We start from the raw sequence: 10,044 nt of genomic DNA, 5'->3' as shown, positions 1-10,044 counted from the left end.
GATTTGTCCAGGATTGCACCAGATTTGAACTCAGGTTTTCTTGTCTCTGGACCTCTTGCGTTGCCTCTGACACCCACAGGTATATGGTACACCTGTTCTTATCCTTATTTGAAGATGAGGAAACAGTGATTGAGAAGTTAGGTGATTCACCCAGGGTCACATAGCTAGTAAATGCTTGTGGTAGGATTCAAACTTAGATCTTGAAACCTAGTCCAACTCTCCATTCATTACGCCATCTCAATGCCTTTATATTAAGAATGTAAGATATGAATGGAAAAGTAGGGAAGCATCCATTTATGGGACGGTAAGCACTAGAGAACCCTTGAGCGTTTTTGAGCAGAGCGACACAATTAGATTTGTGCTTATGCATCTCACAACAATGATGGAATGGATTAAAGTAGAGGAGAGTGAAGGCAGGAAGACCCAAGAGGGAGTCATTGCTATAATCAGAAAGGTGGCTATAGGAGTAAAGCGGGCGAGGGTGACCTGGATTCATTCGATATGTGGGGTTAGGATAAAGAGCACAACTTGACAATTGATGGTATAAACAGTATAATAACCATAATAAAAAACAATGTCAAAAAATGACCTAAAGCTCTAAGGGAACGTGGACGTAGAAGAGGCAGATTTCAAGACTGAGGAGGTCACTGGTCAGCTTAGTGGAGGGATGGAAGTCAACTGTAAAAATTTGAGAAATCAGTAGATATGAGAAAAGAGAAGCATCAGGCACAGAAATTTTTATTTCAAAACAAATTGTAGTGAAATGGAAGAGAGGAATGAACAGGATTCTGTTTTAAAATGCAAATTTCCTGGCCATGTCTCCGGGGCAAACACACATTTAACAAAATCTTATATATCCACTGTATTGTTTCTTTAGGGATCATTGGTATTCTGAATGACAACCCCTAAGCTCCTGTGAAATAAATTATCAGTAGCCAAAAAAATTTATATTGTTTTTAATGGCATAACTAATGCAGGAAAGTGAAGCGACCGTTTACAAAGATTTTCAAAAATAAAACTTAGAATGAAAATGGATTTCTGGATAACTGTGTTAAATCAGAAAATGGAATTCACCCAAATACCCCTGCTACCCATGCTTTCAGAATAATGGGGACTTCATAATGTTTATGTTGTATAAAAACTATTGGTGGCACAACGTAAGGGAACCCTCAGCTTTAATCAGGCTCCACACGAAATTTCTTCTTCCCACCTCGGATTTGTAGAGCTTGTTTTTCAGGAAGCAACCTGGGAATGGTTAACTTAAGAATAAGGAGAGTTTGAGTGGTGACATATTGTTGGTTAAAAGCCAGCAAGCTACACAGATGAATAATGGATTGGGGGGATTTGTCTGCAATTAGTATCCATCTCAAAGTGGCTTAGAATTGGATGGATGTAAGGGAAATAGGGAGCAACTGGAAATAACAAATGTTAGAGGGAAATCTCATGTAATTGGAAATAATAGGAATTCACCTATGCTTCCAAAAGGCTATCGTTAACTATAGTTTTCTTATTATATTTTGGTAAAAAACATCACTTGAACCAATAGAATCTCTAATCCCAAAACGCTCATGACAACACTTGACATACCCATTTAAAAGCCAATAGTTAATGGATAGAGCATTGAATCTGGAGTCAGGAAGACCTGAGTACTGGCCTCAGACACAGCTGTGTGACCCTGGGCAAGACACTTAGTTTTTGTTTGCCTTAATTCATTAGAGAAGGAAATGACAAGCTGGTCTAGTATCTTTATAAGAAAACCTCTTACAGGGTCATGAAGAATCAGACACAACTAGCAACAACAAGAATTTAATAAATGAGGAAGAAGATATATTTATGGCATGAAACTCTGGGATAGAACAAGTGGGAAACTGAACCACACACATGTGGTTATGGGCATGGAGAGATTGAAGTAATGGGCATGTGGAGAATAAAGTCCTGAAGATTCTGATCCCTGAATGCCTCATGCCTATATAATAATAATGATAATAACTAATATTTTATAGAGTTTATTATGTGCCACATAATGTGCCAAGTGCTTTAAAATTATTTCATTTGATCCTCATAACAACCCTGGGAGGTAGGTGCTATTATTATCATCCCCATTTTAAAGAAGAGGAAATTGAGGCAAATAGAAGTTAAATGACTTGCCTAAAATTACATAGCTGGTGTCTGAGGCAGAATTTGAATTCAGGTCTTCCTGATTCCAGGTCTAGCACTCTATCCGTTTCACCACCCAGTTGCCCTCCAAGTTAATAGTACCTCTCACCCATTCTCAGCACACTATTATTAAAACCAGCTCCTGGTTTCAGGGGAAGGACTCAGTGACTGAGCAACCCTTGAGTGGGAGGAAAATGACAATTGGACCAATTAGCCGTTTTATAACCTCCCTCTACTTGGAAGACAGGTTTTGCTGTAGGTTTCTTTAGGCTCAGCAATTTTTATATGGTAATCATTATTCCATAATCACACTAAGTGCTAGTCTCTGCGATCTCTCCTGAACCTTGCAAACCTGCAAAGCCATCCATCTAGGTCAAGATGAATTTTGTAAATGAGGTACCAGATACCGATTTTAGATGGGTAAAGCCGCAGGGATGCTTGTGAGGTCTGACTGATTATTTGTGGTAACAGATGAACAACAAGGAAGGCTTGTTTGCCTCTGCAAAACTCCTCACTTAGCTTCTTATTAGGAAGACTGCGCAAGCCCCTGACATGGAGGACAACAGCATCATTACCGCAGTTTGGGAGGGAGGGAGAAGGAAGCTCAGAAGGTGAAAAGAACTGCATAAAATTACATGATAAATAGAGAACAAGTGTGGGAGCATCTAAAACTATTAAATATTAGGGCTGAAAAGACTTTCAAAAGATCATCCACCTATTCTGCTACCTGCGTAGGGGAGGTGGTTGAAGCCCAAAGGAAGCAGGTGACTTGCTCAAGCATACACAGCCAGGAAATACTAGGGGCAGGAGTAACAGAACTCAGGTGCCCTGCCTCCCAGGCCAGCCTTCTTCCCACTGCACATCCTGCCTTCTCTGTTACTAGAGAATCTATATTCAGCATTATGAAAAATGTTCCCAGTCTGTGCAGTTAATTCTGCAACAATTGAGGCCTAATTGTCAATAACCAAGTTAGATGGGGGTGGGAGAAACCACATGAAGCATTGCATCTCAATGTAGAATCCAAACATGGTGTATTTTGTTTTTGTTTTTTTATTTCCAAAGGCGTTATTGCTATTCATCTTCTCCTAGGGCTTTTTACGCATAACTCACTTGGGCCTGGGGTATAGTGATATATTATCAACTCCCGCACATTTAGCATCGATTAAACATGGGATGTTGCTGCTTCATGTCATTAGATATATGCTAAGTAATTGGTAGATTAAATATACTTATTAGTTAAAATTGCAGAGATGTCGGGGAATGAATGGCTCCTCAGAATATACACCTCGTAAGAAGTCAGATTCTGATTACTGTAATTATTTCTTTCAAAATGTAAGGTATGTGAATTATTCACATAAGAGTAAAAAAAAACTGAAAAGGAGTGGGAGAAAAAGAATCTTATTTGTCAGCTGGTCTTTGTCTTCACACACTTGAAGCAGAATTGCTATTATTAAGTTTCGCTGAATTTGTCTCCTTTTTGTCAATACTTTGGAACAGTAGATGGGGTGAACAAAGCTGCATTATCACCATGAATTCAATTTGAAAACTTCATAAGGAGAAATATTTATGTAAATGTAGAGTTCTGAAGATGCCGATCCCTGTCATTTCCTCTCGGAGGAATTTCTAAGGCTCTTTTTCTGAACAATTCCCATTATGCCTACATTATTTTCCTGAGGCTGTGAACCACCAAACAGAATGCAAGATTGGATCTGTGTTCCCATCATCACCATCACCAGCCATCACAGTAATAACATATAAGGATTAAATGACTAACAAACTTTTTTTAAGCACTAAAAAACACTATTCTCCAGTCTTGGCTCATGTGACCAGCCCTAGGCTTTCTTGCTCCTAATGACTGAACTCACCTTGGAAATGGGGACAGTTATGACCCAAAGATGTGTGGAGATACTATTATTTAAAAAATGGAGCTCTCTTGAAAGGAGACGCTTGATCCCCTAATTAGAACAGTGCTTCATGTAGGTTAAGCAATTAACGAATGCTTGTTGAATCTATTACTATGTGATAACTTCCATTCGAGCTTATAATTTTACCCAGAGAAGTTAATATATTTGAGTGGCTCATGACTAATGTTCTCAGTGCTACATATGGTGATAAAACAACTTTCAAGAATTTATAAAGTTTTATTTTTAAACTTGTATAAATCTTTTGTTTTTATATTGTCTTTATTTCTGAATGTATCCTTGTAACAAAGAATAAAAAAGAAAGATATTTTAAAGCAGTTAAGCAAAATTAATCAATATATAAACTGAGTCTGGCAGAACATGCAGTATCCCATATCTATAGTCTCCCGCTTCTCCAAAGAAGGCAGTTCTTCTCTGGGGCCAAAGCTTGGTCATTATAATTATGCACCATTCAATCGAGTTAATTTTTTCTCGGAGGGGGATGATGTTTCCATTTGTATTATTGCAGTGGTTACATGCTCCTTCTTCTTCACTTTGTTGTAGTTTACATGTGTTCCTATACTGATCAAACAACTTTTACAAAGAAATGAAACTGATTCAAAGGTGAAACTAGGGAAAGTGTTGGAACTTAAAATGTTCCTTCATATATTTCATATACCAGAATTGTCAAATGCACTGTTTAAAGTGAAAAATATAAAATATTAGGATCATCATACTGCTAATGTTTCTTCTCCATCAGAATAACGAATGCTAGTAACAACAACAGCTGTTATTTACATAATTCTTCATAGTTTACAAAACTTTTTACATAAATTACCTTGCTAGAACCTCTCCACAATGCTATGACGTAGGCGGTGAAAGTATTATTATTCTCTTTTTATGGATTAGAAAATAGAAACTCCAAAGAAACATTGAGATTTACCTATAGACCACAACTAGGTGGCAGTCAAGATTGACTCCAGGTCTTCTGAATCCAAGTTCACTACTCTTTCTACTTGCACCACAGCTGGCATCCAAAGACCTTTGTGGCCAGACATTACAAAAATTCGGAACAATGGCCTCAAGTTCCACTTGGTTCATCAGGGCAATATCTTTGGAATAATCTATTTGGGCAGTCAGAAAGGTAGACATATTCGGTGACCACTTCTTTAATGATCTGTTCTAGAATTATGCCACAAATTGAGATCAGGCTGATAAAAACCATAGATCATAGGCTTATCAAATTTACACTTATGACCAACCTGGAAGAGATGAATAGCTAACACACTTGATGACAGGATCCAAAATTATCTCAATATACTAGAGCACTGGGATAAATCTAATAAGGTCAAATTCAATAGGGTTAAATAAGAAGACTTAATCTTGGCTTCAACAGTCTGACTTCACAAGTACAATATGGAGGAGGCATGATTAGATAGTAATTTATCTTGAAAATATCTGCAAATTACAGTGGATTATAAGTTTAATATGTCATAAAGGTGACATTGCAACCATGTGATCTTGTAATATTTTCCAAGAACAAAGAACTGATAGTCATGCTATATTATACTCATAAGGTTGTTAATTTAATCCTTAGTACTTGCCTGAAATTCAAGTAAGCTGCCATTGAATATCTGGATGATGAGGTGTCAGTTTTGCACAGATGGCCTTCTTACAAGTGTAAGGCTGAAAGGCGTAGATAAGAATGATTTTCCATTCATTTATGCTCTGCTTCCTATCATAGCACTCATCAAAGCAGCTAACCATAAATGATCATAGAACTTTATATTTGAAAATAATTAGAATGGAGTTGTGAACTGAGTCAACCATTCTGGAAGCAATTTGGAACTATGCCCAAAAGGGCTATGAAACTGTGCATACCCTTTGACCCAGCAAAACCATTTCTAGATCTGTATCCCAAAGAGATCATAAAAATAGGAAAAGGGCCTACATGTACAAAAATATGTATAGCAGCTGTTTTTGTGGTGGCCAAGAACTGGAAATTGAGGGGATGTCCATCAATTGGGGAATGGCTGAACAAGCTGTGGTATGTGAATGTAATGGAATACTATTGTGCTATGAGAAATGACAAACAATCAGACTTCAGAAAAACCTGGAAAGACTTTTATGAACTGATGCTCAGTGAGGGGAGCAAAACTAGTAGAACAGTGTACACAATAACAGCCACATTCTGTAATGACTGACATTGATAGACTTAGATCTTCTCAGCAATTCAGGGATCTAAGACAGCTCCAAAACACTAATGATGGAAAATGTCATCCACATCCAAAGAAAGAACTTTGGAGTCTGAATACAGAAGCAGACTATTTGCTCTCCTTTTCTTTTGTTGTTTTGTTTTGTTTCTTCTTTCTCATGGTTCCTTCCATTAGTTCTAATTCTTCTTTGCATCATGAATAATTTGAAAATATGTTTAATATGAATGTATAAGTAGAGCCTATAACAAATTGCATGCCATTTTGGGGATGGGGGAAGAGAAAGAAGGGAGGAAATTCAAAACTCAGATTCATATGGAAGTGAATGCTGAGAACTAAAAATAAATAAATTAATTATACAAAACCGAGAAAATCATTAGAATGAGATTTAAAGAAATATAGATTCCTAAACATAATTAGTGTTACTTGACACCTTCCACTCTTCCCCCCCCCCTTTATCCACCTCCAGTTTCTAATGATAGAAATTGTCCCAGGGAGGCCTTAATAGATATTCAAGAATAGATCATTCAAGGCACTTCCTGAATGGTGTGACCTAGGCTTGGACTCTGAGGTGGCATTTCTACCTGACCAAAGACAGATAAGATACCTGGTAGGGAAAAAAAGATATTATCTATTTTCCCAGTCATCTTCACAAAAGGGTCATCGCATCAGCAAAGCACACCAACATAGACAAAGAAGGAAAGACCAATGGGGACCCCATTCTGCCACAACTAAGATGCAATGCTTCTTCTGGAAACCTATCTTCCTCTTTTTATTTTTTTGAAATCATTTATTCTGTCCTTATGGAAAGGTTAGTCTCATAGGTGAAAAATGCCTCCATTTGCTTTGTCTCCTGAAATAGTCTGACCAAAAATATCTCTGAGCATTAGGGGAGCTTCTAAAGTACTCCCCTGGCAAAATTTTCCCCATTTCTTTTCCTTTTCCTGAGCCACCTTTTCTTTGGTACCAACAATTGTTAATGTGACAGATATTCTACTCAACTCTAGACCAACACCATTATTTGGGTGTAATGTAGGGCAGTGGTGTCATACTCAAACAGAGATGGGGGGCACTAAATTGTATATAAGTATCATATTGACTTAGAAAATCACATATTAACATTATCTATGTTCTGTTGTATTTTTTTTTGTTTTGTTAGATGTTTCCCCAATTCCATTTTAATATGATTCCTGTCTATCTCACTATTATAAAAATGAACAATTTTGAAAACTTAGATGAACTGAGGAAGAATAAATAAGCAGAACCTGGAAGAAAATTTATACAGTAACAACAATAATGTAAAAAAAAGCAACTATGAAAGCTTTAAGGCTTGGACTCAACACACCACAACACAAGGACCATCCATGGTTCCAGAGGACTGATTGTGAACTGTGCTATCCACCCCCTGACAGAGAGGTGATAGACTCAGGGCACAGAATGAGACTTAAATCTGTAGACAATGGCTAAGGCAGACATTTGTTTTGCTTGATTGCATATATTTGTTACAAGGACTTTGTTTTCCTTTCTTTCTTTTTTCCCCCCAGTGGGGGTGGTGGTGGTGGTGATGAGGAAATATAATAGATTTCTGTGAATTTAAAAAACTTAAAAAAAGGAAATGACTCAAAAGAGCCAATCTCAGCTCACCCTATATGGACTCATGGGCTGGTAGGAAAAATAACAACTCCCCCCCTCCCAAACTCATGGAAGTAAGAAAGGATTTTTTTTTCTTTGCTCACCCTTGTGTTCCATAACTGGGAAATACCTTCTGCTGGAGTCCTTTGAGGCTGGGAAGCTCATTGGTCTGCTGTTGTGCCATGACTAACATTCCTCACTGATGCTGACTTCCTTCCTTATTGTCTGCTAAGGTTTGGGCCTCTTAACCCTACCAGCTACTCTCTTCCTGTTCCATTGCCTCTGTAAAGTGTAATCTAAAATTGCTCTTTCAAAGCGAGATTACCTGACATATGCCTCAAGATATTCGATGCATCCAGAGATCTCATACAGCCATGAGAATTTTTTTCCCTTGCCCTTCTAAAGATAAGATCCCAATCCCCAACCCTCAGTCCATAGTCCTAGCTAATTTAGGGAAAGTAAATTCCTTTTACCTTTTACTTGACTCAGAGTGGATATTAAATCCTCCATCACACCCCAACCATAGATAGAAGGCCTCTACTTGGTCACTTTGAAGCTGGGAATGACACCTTTTCTATTTGTCCCTTCAAATTTGGTCATACTCCTGGGCAACCAGCATCATACCTTGCAAGTTACCTTGAAGCTCTTTCCAGACAGTAAGAGAAACACTAGGGCAGAGGTATGAGATTCTACTGGCCTTCCTGACACATTGAGGAAAGAAAGGTCTTTCTGTATGTATTACACGAATTTTCTCAGGTGTCTAAAATTTCAGATTGTAAATACCAATCCCTATATCTCAAGTAAGCAATATAAACCCTGCTGGGAGGAAACAGCATAAAAGGTACAAATTGTTGAGACAAATTAAGTTTTAGAAAGAAGATTCTAGACCTCAAGACACAAGATTCCATGGGGGCAGAATCCCTGGGATGCTGTCCTAAGGTAAGGAGAAAAGAGAAGAGAAAGGAACTCTAGGATCCCACAAGCCCAAGGAATTATTGGGTGAGGGAAAGGAAGATCCATGCTGGGGAGAAAAATCCCCAGTGATTGATAGAAGAAAGGGAGAGAAAGGCCATTTTTTATTGCTTCCTGTTTTGATGTATTTTTCTTGCTAAGTGAGTGTTAAATTCAGTTATTTCTGCCTCCTAAAGAGTATAAATACTGCAAGTGCCTTCAACATTTTGGCACCCTGGGGCAAAGCTCTAATTATTTCACCCTAATGTTGTTCAGATATATTTGACTCTTTGTGACCCCATGTGGGGTTTTCTTGGCAAAGATATTGGAGTGATTTGCCATTTCCTTCTCCAGCTCATTTTACAGGTGAAGAAACTGAGGCAAACGGGCTTAAGTGACTTGTCCAGGATCATACAGCTAATAAGTGTCTCAGGCCAAATTTGAACTCAGGAAGATAAGTCTTCCTGACTCCAGGCCCAGCACTCTGTTCACTATGGCACCACCTAAGGGCCCCACCCTAATAAAGGTTCTATTTAAATGTTTTGAGATACAGTTGAATCTGAATTTTCTTCAAAAATTCAACAAAACTCAATCACCTTGAATTATTAGGACTCTAATCTCAACCTCCTGGCTGATTTTCCTTGCTTCACAGCTGTCACCTGACTCTTGCTTCCACAGATCTCCTTTGTTTAAATAGAAAAACACATCAACAAAAGAAAGAAAAGATGGTGGTCACACATCTGCCCATCAACAATAGGCATTCTGATGATTCCTTTTTTCCAATCTGGGAGGTGCCATTTTTCCCTCTTAAAAGGGTGTTTCCTCTGGCCCCCTCCTCAGGTATCTAGATGTTTCACATTGACATATCTGTGCAGGCATGTGACTGGTTCTTTCATAAACTCCCTCTGTAGCTTTGGAGAATGTCTTTTCTTCCTCACTTGAATGCTTTCATCTAGAGATTGGGAGATATATGTGTACAGCTAGAAGCATGGTAAAAGCTCACATGTATGTAGTGGTTTTCCATTTTCAGAGTACTTAAATTGCAACAGTCTTGGAGAGTAGATCAAACAGGTATAATTGTCCTGATTTTACAGATGACAAGACTGAGACTCAGGAAAATCAAGTGAGTTACCAAAGACCACAGAGTTGGCAAACATTAGAGCTGAGACTCAAACTTGGGTCTTTTGACT

Source organism: Notamacropus eugenii, chromosome 6 (assembly GCF_028372415.1).
Source record: "Notamacropus eugenii isolate mMacEug1 chromosome 6, mMacEug1.pri_v2, whole genome shotgun sequence".
Lineage (NCBI taxonomy): Eukaryota > Metazoa > Chordata > Mammalia > Diprotodontia > Macropodidae > Notamacropus > Notamacropus eugenii.
This window is presented reverse-complemented; position numbering follows the sequence as displayed.